The sequence below is a fragment of the Podarcis vaucheri genome (assembly GCF_965113315.1).
Source record: "Podarcis vaucheri genome assembly, chromosome: 13".
Taxonomy (NCBI): domain Eukaryota; kingdom Metazoa; phylum Chordata; class Lepidosauria; order Squamata; family Lacertidae; genus Podarcis; species Podarcis vaucheri.
Window position 1 is genome coordinate 33,096,308 of NC_138751.1, and position 12,826 is coordinate 33,109,133.

Genomic DNA, 12,826 nt, shown 5'->3' on the forward strand with positions numbered 1-12,826 from the left:
GAGATATTTGCTCTACCAAGTCAGGCAAATGTCAGGCAGGCTTAGTGCTGTAATCCTCTGCCAAAACGCAGCCAGCGCCCTGAAGGCCAGGCCTGCCAGCAGCTTTGAGAAACATCTGTGCCTTCTGTGCTGCTGTTGCTTCTGCGGTTGCTGCTGTTGCGGAATTTGCCCTCTGAGTAGTTGAATGAAAGGTTGCGTTTTGCTAAGCCTGGCAACCAGGGCATAATTCAAGCCAAGCTTCATCACCAGAACTTTTTGACTTAACTTGAAAACAGCCAATCGAAACAGTGCATCTGAGCATGTGCAGGCTGTGTTTGTTCTCTGCTCTTCTGAACAGCTACAGCACACCTGAGATTGTGAGCAAGAGCTTTCAGGTGTGTGTGTGTGTGTGTGTGTGTGTGTGTGTTGTCTGGGGTGCTGACTTTGTGGGCTCATTCAGATTTCCTTTAGTGCCATGTTTCTATACACAGGCCTGCACCTTAAAACTCTGTGCCCAAGCAGTCTTTTTTTTGCCCTTCCCTGTGAAAACCCTGGCTCTTTACCACTGAATTGGAGCAAAAGGCAGTCTGTGGTGAACCCAAATTGCCATTTGTTCTGATTCAACCTTAAAGAGCAGGTTTTCCTGGGGGAAGTGGCAAGGCAAAAAATAAAATGCCCAGACACTGAGCTTTAATGCCTAGAAAGCACAGGGCAAAAGGCAAGTGTGGGAGAGTCCTGTCTCATCTCACTTCAACCTCTAAAGGCTGCTTCACACATGACACTTTCTCCACAGGTGTGTATGTGTGCATAGCTCATGGAAATGATGCCACCATGTGCAAAGACTACACATAAAATAGGTCCATGCAGAGTCCTCACTCATATCTTATCAGGTAGGGGTTTTGCAAGATGTGCAAAAGGCATACGTGTAATAATACTAATACCAATGCTAATAATTTTATTATTTATATGCCGCTCATCTGACTCGGTTGCCCCAGCCATTCTGGGCGGCAACCAACAAAATTATTAAAAACACAACACAACATCAACTATTTTTAAAAATTCCCTGAACAGGGCTTCCTTCAAAAAGTCAAATCGTTGTTTATCTGTTTGACATCTGATGGGAGGGCGTTTCACAGGGTGGGTGCCACTGCCGAGAAGGCCCTCTGGCCTGCTTCCCTGCAGCTTCATGTTTCGCAGCGAGGGAACTGCCAGAAGGCCTTCTTCACACGATAGACTATGCAGGGCTGTGTGTGTGTGTGTCCTCCCCATAGCTATGTACACCTAGTACTGTACCTTATATGTAGAGAGAGCATAATAACAACCAATAGGCGCTGAATGTCTACCTGGCCCAGCGTTCTGCCTCCAATAGTGGGCCTGGGATGCTCACAAGCAGAGCCTCACAGAGACAGCCATGCCTTGCTGCTTGCTTCCAGCATCTGTTACTCCAAGCTGGGAGACACATCCTTCTGCCACCCCACTGAAGAGTTGCAGGTAGTTTGAAAGTGAGATCAGCAGGAGTGCAGGAATCTGCCCTACACTGATATAGATTCAGACCCGGAAGCTTTCCCAGCTTTTATCGGGAGATGCTGGGGACAAATAATGTTTTTCGCTGAGCTGAGGCCCTCACCTCCAGTAAACGGGATGCTTTTGTTCTGGCTGTTAAAAACCCAAAAACCTGTTTAGCATTCTGAGCATAGAGGGTGTCATATAGCTGCCTTTCTTCAAAGCCATTAGTAGACCCACTTCTCCGTGAACAGGTCTTTTCTTTATTTTTGAAGTCATCTAAGCTACCGGAGGCTTCCACTACCTCTTATGGCAACAAACCCTCAGTAACGCAGTGTGCGGAGGAGCACTTCCTTTTGTTAGCCCTGAATCTTTTGTCCTTTTTTTTTTTTTTTTAACTGGGTGACCCTGACTCTTAGTATTGTGAGAGAGGGAAACATCCGTCTTTATTCACTCAGCATCCTGAGCAAAGCGAAGCCTTTATTCATTACCCTTCAATGTGTAAAGGCATGTGTTTTGGGGCAGCTGAGTGTTTCCCACAGGTAAAGGCTGCTTCAGGCCTTCAAAAGGATGTGTGAGGGATAGGCCCCAAAAGTGGGTAAGGGGTGTGGGCACACAGATCCTGCCTCTATAACATCCCCACCAGTGCCAGATTTACGTATAAGCTAAACAAGCTATAGCTTAGGGCTCAACTCTCTCCCCACAAAAAAATCACAACGGGGTAAGCTCCCGTTGCTTGGTCCCTGCTCCTTCCAACCTAGCAGTTCGAAAGCACGTCAAAGTGCAAGTAGATAAATAGGTACCACTCCAGCGGGAAGGTAAATGGCGTTTCCGTGCGCTGCTCTGGTTCGCCAGAAGTGGCTTAGTCATGCTGGCCACATGACCCGGAAGCTGTACGCTGGCTCCCTCGGCCAATAAAGTGAGATGAGCGCCGCAACCCCAGAGTCGGTCACAACTGGTCCTAACGGTCAGGGGTCCCATTCTGCATGGACTGGTTGCGTATCAACATGTGCAATGGCTTTAGATACCTATTAGGTCCATAAATTACCATATAGCATAAATTCAACACAAAAAACAGCTACAATTTGTTGTTGACAAAGGACAGCTGGACATATAAAGGGCCCCATTACCTTCTGTAGCTTAGGGCCTCATCAAACCTAAATCCGGCCCTTATCCCCACACATGCCAACTTTGCCCACTTCCTCTCCTGATATCCATGCATTTAGCCCAAAGTTGTGCAGGGGGATTGTCGTCGTCTTTTCAGCTGAACTTGATTCATAAAACCAGAGAATCGTCGAGTTGGAAGTGGTGCCCAAGGGTCATCGAGTCCAACCCCCTTGCAACGCAAGGATCTCAGCTAAAGCATACATGACAGATGGCCTTCCAAACTCTGCTTTAAAACCTCCAATAAAGGAAAAGTCCTAACCTCCAGAAGGAGTCTGTAATCTCTGTCCATCAGGAGGCCAGATTGCACAGGGTTCCTGGTCGTAGGGAGGATTCTTAACTGTGGTGAGCTACACACTTAACCCTAGCATATGCATTTTTGTACACAATTGTTGACTGAAGAACTGCATTTCAAAATTGGGAAAAGTGCAAATTTCAAAAGATGTCTTTACACATTGCTTTGGAAAGTGTGGATCAAGGTGGTGTTATAAGAATTTTAAGGTCATATATATATATATATATATATATATATATATATATATATTAAAGGGTAAAGGTACCCCTGCCTGTACGGGCCAGTTGTGTCCGACTCTAGGGTTGTGTGCCCATCTCACTTAAGAGGCCGGGGGCCAGCGCTGTCCGGAGACACTTCCGGGTCACGTGGCGAGCGTGACGAAGCTGCTCTGGCGAGCCGGCACCAACGAAGCTGCTCTGGCGAGCCGGCACCAACGCAGCTCATGGAAACACTGTTTACCTTCCCGCTAGAAAGCGGTACCTATTTATCTACTTGCACTTGGGGGTGCTTTCGAACTGCTAGGTGGGCAGGAGCTGGGACCGAAAGACGGGAGCTCACCCCACCGCGGGGATTCGAACCGCCGACCATGCGATCGGCAAGCCCTAGGCGCTGAAGTTTTACCCACAGCGCCACCCGCGTCACCTGTAATACATGTTCATAACTGTATATATAAACCACATGTCTGAAACCCCCACAGAAAAGGTCCTGAACAAATTGACCTCAAATATTTCTCTGCAAGGTCAAAGTGGGAAACCTCCCTATTGTCTCTTTCCTCACAAATCCTGTCTTAAGGGCACATTCAAGATATGAACAGGGTGTGAGCCTGTGACCTAGATTCAGGAATTAAGTAGTTATAATAACAAAACCCATATAATGCAAGCAGGTAACTTGCCAGACAGGAAATAAGCAACACACTCAGATTTCTGTTGTAGACCGCCTTTTTCTGTGATGTAGGTATGATGTATCTGGGGGGTGGTCTTGGACTCCAGGGCGGGCAATTTAAAATGTCTATATAAGGGCTTGCGCGCATGGCTCGGGGTCCTCCTCCTCTCGCCTGCATGTGGGGGAGCACCCTGTTGCAACAGTTAATAAAAATCAGGCTTACTAGCTGCTTTGCTAGTATTCTCTGGTTGGTCTCTGTTATTTTCTCCTACCGATAGAGAACCTACAAAAGGACTCTATATGGGCTCTTGGGTACCCCATAAGGGAAGAGGAGCAGGTTTTTTTAACTTTTCTCAGTGGATAAATATCAATGAATTGTTTTTAAAATAAAAAAAAAACGGATTTCTGTAATTTAAATTTGATTTTTAAAATAAAATGCTTTTGGAGGAAAAATCTTCCTAAAGATAGTTTTCTGTTTAAGTTACATTATAGTCCAAAGGGTATTCATCAGGAAATAAGGATTTGTTTTAAGTTTTTCATGTGTGCTAAAACTCAGTCTAAGTTTTTTTTTTTTTAATTAAATCGCTTAACCACATCAGTTAACAAACATGGATACATATGCTATAATGTTATTGTTTTAGTTAAATAAATTGTTTAAATTGTTTTTAAGGAAATGATTATTTTTCTCCTTCCAGTAAAGTACAGCAGAAAAGTTGTCCAAATATAAACAATAATTTCATAATTACCTATCTTGGTACTTCTAATAGTATAACCAAATCAGTAATTTTTGACATAACTGTAAGAACTACTCTGAAAATTTATTATTCCAAAAATGAAACCTTCATCTGGTTGTAAATATTAAGATTATACCAGCAAGAATGAGTCTTTCTGTAAAAAAAAAAAGAGAGAGATTTAAATCAAGTCTTACTGACTAGTGATTTAATTCTAGTCTTACTGCCTAGTGATTTAAATCATGATTTAAATCTATTTGATATGTCAAATCCACCCTGGTGCGAATTAATTAGAACTGCACTGCCCTGAAATGCAAACGGAATCGAATTTATCCCATCCCTAGCTAAAGGTGCTGTGTTGGATCTTTTATTGTTTGGCATGCTTAAAATGGTGCACTCCAGGTGTTTTTGCTAGACTCCAACTCCCATCATTCCTGACCAACGGCCATGCTGGGGATGATGGGGACTAGAGTTCAACATGTCCCAGTTTTACATTGTTGTACTGGGCTTGCAATGCTGGACTGATCAAGCCTTTTTAGACTGTTGCTTTAGTTTTGTTTTTTTCCCCATCCTTGAAGAGTTAGTGTCACCTGTATTTTTCACATTTTCACATTGTGCACAGGCCGCCTTTGGCAAGAGAGCTTTGGATCTGAAAGGCGGTGGGGAAATGCTGGCAATAGATAATAAATAAAACCTGAACCGAAATAGGTCTGTGCAGCTCCTAGCACATGGCAGCTGATTTAATCAGCAGAAGTAGCTGAGGCCCTTGCTCTGGGTGGAAAATTTAAGAAGGCCTTTTGCTCATCGCCTTCTCTTGCATTCCGTGGGTGGGTTGCATCCAGACACACACCCTTCTCTTAAACCCACCCACCCTGCTTTTCACCCCACACGCATTAGCCAAGGGGGTACATCTTCCCCACTAATCCGATTTTAACAGTAATCTTGTTAATGCTGAGATCGGGATTAATTCTAGGTTAATCGGGATAATCCTGACAAAATGGTGAGCGTTGTAAGCATACGACAGATTAATTGTTACCCTAAGCGACACGCGGGTTTAAAAGAATACTGAAATTCATCAGGGAGGCCTAAGACGGGTGAGAAAGGGAATGAGGCCAGGAGTTAGAGGTCAAGGATAGGACGAGGCAGCAATTTTATTTCTGCTGGACCAGAATCATACCATATACCAGAGCCTGTCAAGGGTAGAAGTCTTCCTGAATTAAAACTAGCATCCATCTGCTTCTCTAAGCATGACTGCTTGTAGTAGTAGTAGTAGTAGTAGTAGGCAGGATTAAACATTTGCCTTCATTTGCAGCATGTGGTTTGGCCTATTTACTCGAGACATCTGAAATCCTAATGGTCTGCGATTGTATCAACTGATCTATGGAGGTACTCTGGAAGGTCCAACTCAGGGTCATTGCTCAAGTCAGCTCTAGTGCCAGAGATGGGAATGGCAATGCTCTCTCACACCAATTCACATGGCGCTTGGATTCATTGGGAGACTTCCCCCTGGGTGAGCACCACTGAAACAAGAAGGAACAGGGGAAGGTCATTCCCAGCATTCGGATGTTTCTGCCTCCCATTCTGCTATCTATCAGAGCAGTAAAAATCTGCTACCTGAAGCAGTCACTTCACCTTGACTCATGGTAGAGCATTCCCCTATTGACACCCAGAAAGGATTTTTAGGCCTCGGAACCAATGAGAGGCCAACATCCCCTGCTCCAAAATTTGAAGCAGACAGTGTTCATGGCTTAACCATTAGGCACCATAGGTTCAGTGTCTACAAAACTCCCAAGGGCCTACAAAAATGGGCCTATTGCTACTACTAATACAGTGGTACCTTGGGTTAAGTACTTAATGCATTCCGGAGGTCCGTTTTTAACCTGAAACTGTTCTTAACCTGAGGCACCACTTTAGCTAATGGGGGTCTCCCGCTGCTGCCGCGCCACCGGAGCATGATTTCTGTTCTCATTCTGAAGCAAAGTTCTTAACCCGAGGTAATATTTCTGGGTTAGCAGAGTCTGTAACCTGAAGCATATGTAACCTGAAGAGTATGCAACCCGAGGTACCACTGTAAAATCAAAGCAAATTATTATTTGATTTAGCGGCTTACCCAAATCTTTACTCACCAACATGCAGGTATAATATGCCTTAAGTATATGCAAATCAAACTTTCACATTGCAGCAGTTTTTGTTAGCAAAACCACAAATTAGATATTCAGATTTCATTTTTATTTACTTATTTTGCAGAGCACATTATCAGCTGAGAGTAGCGCAGGAGAAGATAGTCACGCAACATTATTCTCGTGTGCCTAGATCTATGACTATGGGGCCTATAAAATGTAAATACTTATCTTCAGATCTGTCAGAGTGTGTATGTGCGGGAATTATAACCTGGGATGTTTAGAACGTCCACTTGGAGATGCATTGGCTTTCCCATCATCACACACTTAGTCACCAAGATGAAGCCGATATGATGGCTGCACATTAGGTTCTCGTTTGGAATCAGATTGATCTCCCTTGAGCTCCTAAGCCGCATCCAGCAGTGTGTCTCTGGCAGCATTTCCAGCCTCTGCCTTTGTCAAGCAATCAGCCCCACGCTGGCCGTCCCTGCCTCTGCTCCCAGTTCCAGACTTAGGTCATTTCCAGGTGACCTGCTATTATTGAGCTTCCGTCCTGATTTGTTTGCACAAAGTCTGCGTGGAGGTTAGATGACCTCAGCTATTTATTGAGCATCCATTCTGATTTGTTTCGCTTTGATTTCTACAACGTTGCACCAAGGAGGTGTTACCCCATGTCTCCATGTCCTTATCACAAACAATAAATAAGCAACAAACAAACCAATCCAGTTTGGGTGGGGAAATGGGTTCGATGCAGAAGGGAGTCAACTTCAAATGTGCATCCTGAATGTGAAAATACCTGAAAATAGGGACATTGCATGCCAACGTTCCCTTTGCATTCACCCCCCCCCTTTCACACTCCTACCAAAGATCCACTACATGTGCCCTATGGTAGGAAGCATAAACGTTTGGATTTAATCTGGAAAAAAAGATGACAATGTTCATATTTCCCATAGTTATCTGCAAAGGAGGTGGGCTCTTCTACATTAGCCATTTATTGTGGAATGGGGTACATCAGGGTTCCGTTTTGCCCCTTGTGGTTTTTGACATTTGCTTGGAACTGCTAGGAGATGTGATCTTCAGGCTTGGGCTAGATTGCCATCTTAGCTTGTGCATGACACACAGCTCTTCCTCTCTTTCCCGTTTACTAATCCTAGCGAGGCGCTGGAAACCCTGAGCAGGTGTCTGGAGGCGGTTTTGGAATGGACAAGGGCAAACAAATGGCAGCTTAATAATAATAATAATAATTTTATTTAATCTAGAAAAGATGTAGGTACTCTGGGTTAGGAAGTCGACTGATCTGGATGGAGGTTTGCAACCAGTTTTGGATGGGGCTGCGCTCCCCCTCAAGGCTGCGGCTTTGGGATTTTCCCAGGCTCAGCACATGTCTATGGAGAAGGAGCAGATGCCATTGGTGGCTGGGAATGCTTTTTACCAGCTTAGGCTGGTTCACCAGCTGTGACCCTGTCTAGAGAAAGCAGAGCTTGCCTCAGTTTACACCCACGTGCCTTGCTTACATCTAGACGAGGCTGTTATTGCATTCTGCTCTGCGTGGGACTGAAGATGGTTCTGAAACTGCAACGGGTATGCAATCCATCTGGTCAGCATTCGGAATGTATAAAGGTAAAGGTACCCCTGCCCGAACGGGCCAGTCTTGACAGACTCTTGGGTTTGTGCGCCCATCTCACATCTATAGGCCGGGGGCCAGCGCTGTCCGGAGACACTTCCGGGTCACGTGGCCAGCGTGACAAAGCTGCATCTGGCGAGCCAGCGCAGCACACGGAACGCCGTTTACCTTCCCGCTGGTAAGCGGTACCTATTTATCTACTTGCACCCGGGGGTGCTTTCGAACTGCTAGGTTGGCAGGCGCTGGGACCGAGCAGCGGGAGCGCACCCCGCCGCGGGGATTCGAACCGCCGACCTTTCGATCAGCAAGCCCTAGGCGCTGAGGCTTTTACCCACAGCGCCACCCGCGTCCGGAATGTATAGGACAGACCAATAGGATGCCCTCCAGATGTCGTATGTGAAGCAGCAGCCATAAGTTGCTTCAGATGTCTTGTAGAGACTTAGCTTTTCACGCAGGCTTTCCCTGACCCATAAGACTGGAACCTGTTTTAAATCTTTGAATCTTCTGAGTTTCTGTTTTATATGCTTTCATGTGTTTGCGTTTCTTTCGTACTCTTCAACTGTCCCGATTTGAGCGGGACATCCCGGAATTGCAGAAGCCACCCCGGTTTCTGATTGAACTCTGAGATATTCTGTTGGTTCTCGCTAGAGCACAGACCTGAAAGACACACGTCCCAATTTTCCTCTGTGGAATGTTAGAGGTTATGGGTTTTTTCTGTTTTGCTGGCTTGAGGTTGTGTTTCTGTTTTAATGCTTTCATGATGCTTTGGTTAAGATTGGAGAATATTGGAAGAATCATTGCCAACAGGTTAAAACGCTAGCAGGATTACTGTGGTGGGACTGTAAGATGATTAAAAATTTTGGGGAAATGATATACAAGCAACTAAAAAAAGTGTTTAATTTTTTTTTGTTAAAAAACCAGAAGCTTTTTTGTTAGGTATTTTAGGACAAGAGTTGTCGTAAGAAAAAAAGACATTATTCATGTATCCTACAACAGTGGCAAGAATCTTAATAGCTCAAACTTGGAAGACCGGTGAAGTACCATCAAAAGCACAATGGCAAGAAAAATTGATGAACTATGCAGAGTTAGCAAAGTTAACGGACAAACTACGTGAAAAGGACAATAGTGACTTTGAAAAAGAATGGGAACTCTTTACAATATATTTGCAGAAATAACACAAAGAAATGGTCCAACTGGCAGGATTTAAATAAACATTTACAATTTTATTTACAGAGAACAAGAAGCATAACAATGTGATAACATAATATTGTATATAAACAGCAGAATTTATCAGAAATGGTAGTTGAGGGAAGTCAATGGGGGGGAATTTGAAAATGTATGTTTAACAATGATATTGGATATTTGTTTTGAGAAAATCAATAAAAAAAATTTAAAAAAAAATGTTAGCAGGATTAAATTCAGCAGTAAAAATTGCTTTGAGATAAAACGAGAAAGGAAAAACACGGAGTAATTAGAATAGGCAGCAGCGAGGGGTAATCGGCAGGAACCATTGAAGCAGGAGGAAGGGAAGTCGATTTTTTTAAATGTTTTGCTTTGTGTATGCGATTATGAAAAATTATGAATAAAATTAATTAAATCAGACTCCACCTTTGGATGCACCAGAATGTTTACCTTCTGATGAGAGCATGCAGAGCAGAACTTTCAGATCTTTTCTGCGCCAGGGCTAGACACATTCACACACCTGAAGCAAGGTGTGAACCCCCACCCCACCTCACTGTGGTCCTGAGCATGTTTATATCTTTAATGTAGGTAGAGAGGGAAGGGCTAGAGGCAGACTAATAGTGCCCACCTGCTGGAATCTGACAGCTTGTTGTGACTAATGCGGGGTAAGAGGAAATGTGAGCCAGTGGCACAGCTTTCCGCAGCTCTGGAAGAGGAAAGGAGCACATCCCCTCTAGAGGCGGAGTCGGCTGCCACAGAGCAAGCTGTGCCTTTGGCACAAAGCAGCCGTGCAGGCCTGGCAGCTGCAGGATATTGTGGCACCGAGGAGACTGTCACCTGCAACAAGCAGAGAGTGAGTCTGAGTGGCTCATTTCCAGGTGTGTCCTGATGTCACCATTTGAATAGCGCAAGGGAGCTCGGTGAAGGGACCGCACATCTGGCGCTCTGCGCTTGCTGCCTGGCGATGGGGTTTCCAAGGCAACAGGGCAAATCCCAGACCAGAGCGTTCCATGCGACACCTCACTGTCGGGATGAGGATAGGCTGTGTGCAAGAACTCACTGGTGGCTGTAGTTGCATGTACAACCCTGTTTAGGCACATAATCCATATCTATGCTGTATCTAGCCTGTCATTTCTTGTGAAATACTGTGTTTTGGTACATCCCCCATACACCCCAACCAGCTTCGGCCCAAATTGAGAAAATGAGCAACCTATCTGCGTTTTAAGCTGGCGGTGTGTACACCTAAATAAAAAAAAAATAAAAATTGTCCAGTAGCACCTTAGAGACCAACCAAGTTTGTTCTGGGTATAAGCTTTTGTGTGCATGCGCACTTCTTCAGATGTGTACACAGCTTGTGATGCATTTGCAAAAAGAGACTGGCGTTTCCAGCATCTTAAATGCTTAGGAGCATTTGTTCTGTTGTGCAACGAATCTGCTTCTACCCCCAAAATCAGACTTCTTATGGTAAGGAGAGTGTCAGGGAAATAAATGCACAGTGAAAAGTGTGGGTCAACCATTGCTTAAGGCAAGGTTTTCTTAAGTTCCCAGCAGACAAATCATGAGGAATGATCAATACATGGAAGGGAGCTAGGTGGGCCATTGGTGTGATCAAGTAGGGCTGGTTTATTCTTACGTGTTTGCTACAGGTTTTCTTCCTGCATGCCTAATAGCTTGATGTGAGTTTGGGGATCGTTGTTCTGCTTGTGTGTGCATATATCTGGAACAGAGTTGGGATGTAGCTGGCAAGGAAGATAGGACTGTTTGTTACATGGCTTGTAAGAAGGAGTCAGGTGTGTGTGTGTGTGTGTGTGTGTGTGTGTGTGTGTGTATCCCCAGAGGTGCACTGTTTGCTCTGGAGAACCAATTCTCCTTTGTGGACTTGCGTTCTCTGGTGGTGTGCTCCTTCATACTCAACATGTAAATAAAAGGCATCATAACTACATCCCCATCCCACAGGACACTAAATCCTGTAGCTTTCCTCCACCTCAGACTTCCCACTATTGGAGGAATTGGGTGGTACATAACAGAATTTCCCCAGAGCTAGCAGTTATGCTTCAGAAAGCTGTGCAGATGCATACTTCATCTGCCATGGAAACCTCACGACAGCCTAGAAGCTGAAGGTTCATCCTGGATTACGGGGGCAACCCATTCCACTTGGAGAAGTGTGGAATGATCAGAAGGCTTTTGGCATTTCCCAACTACTTTCCAGCTGCTAAACTTCTTTTCTTTTCTTTTCTTTTCTTTTCTTTTCTTTTCTTTTCTTTTCTTTTTTCGCTTCTGCTGCTTCTTTTTAACGCTGTGCTTTTCTTTGCATTTGCCGCATCAGATGCCTTCAAAGAAAGCAGTTGCCCAATGATTCACCAGGGAAAGGATTCTGCTTTTATAGATTTCACACTGTGTAGATCGTGATGCCTCTTCCCACACACCCTCCCTAACAGGATTAAATCTGATAGGCTTCTGGGGCTGCCCAGTCTGGCTTCTGATGGATGGAGCTGTGTTGTAAAATAGCACGAGACTGTGCAGTTAAGGTGTCGGTATGAAAACATCAATTCTACATGGAACTATGATTTGGGGTGCGGGTTAAAACCTTTGCTGACCACAAATCGGCATCCCTTTTTGCAGCCCTAATGGCACATCTTCCTTCCAAGACAGGGAGGGATGGAGGGAGCTATGTTTTTTTTGCAAATGCCCAAGGGGAATCTGGAATTAAAGAACCACAGCAGTCAGCCCTGAGTTGTGCTAATCTGAACCAACAAGGGATTTCACTTGGGGCCACATGGCTGGATGTTCAGCCTCCTGTATATGAAGCATAATCTCTGTGAGTATGAATCCAGTTTGAAACGGGTCGATGGAACAGCCTCCCATCGGCTCTGGGAAGGATATTGCACTGAACTGTTTCCTCAATATGTGCTTCAGGCGTTAAGCCTGGATTAGTAAACATTGTTGTGTCTGAAACTACTGGGTTTGATTCCCCACCCTCCTAGAATCTCTTTGTGTTATCCTGGAGGTTCGCAACTATTTCCTTTTGCCTTGCCATCATTTAGAACAGGGCTGTGTGTGTGTAATAATGGATATTATCTTCTGCTTTTGCCTAGACCTGGATTAGTGATTGTATATGAAGTTTTGGTGTACCTTCCCAGTTATGATATATCAAACACATTCTGATGGTCTCTTGTTAGGACGTTGCCCTTCTGTTGGAAAGATCCCCATCTGGGTTTCTTTCACTCATATATTGTCATAAGGACACTGGAAAGGGGGAGGAGGATCACAGCGAGGGGTGGGGCTGTGATTGGTACACACCGGGACAAGCTGAATATGGGGAAGGGAGGGTTAGGGTACTTAGGAG

General features: G+C 44.7%; 1 protein-coding gene across 8 annotated transcripts in view; it reads left to right on the forward strand.

Moving 5' to 3' along the window:
- The window catches only part of SRCIN1 (SRC kinase signaling inhibitor 1), a 263,638-nt gene that overhangs the window by 162,962 nt on the left and 87,850 nt on the right, over positions 1-12,826 (forward strand). The window lies entirely within an intron of this gene.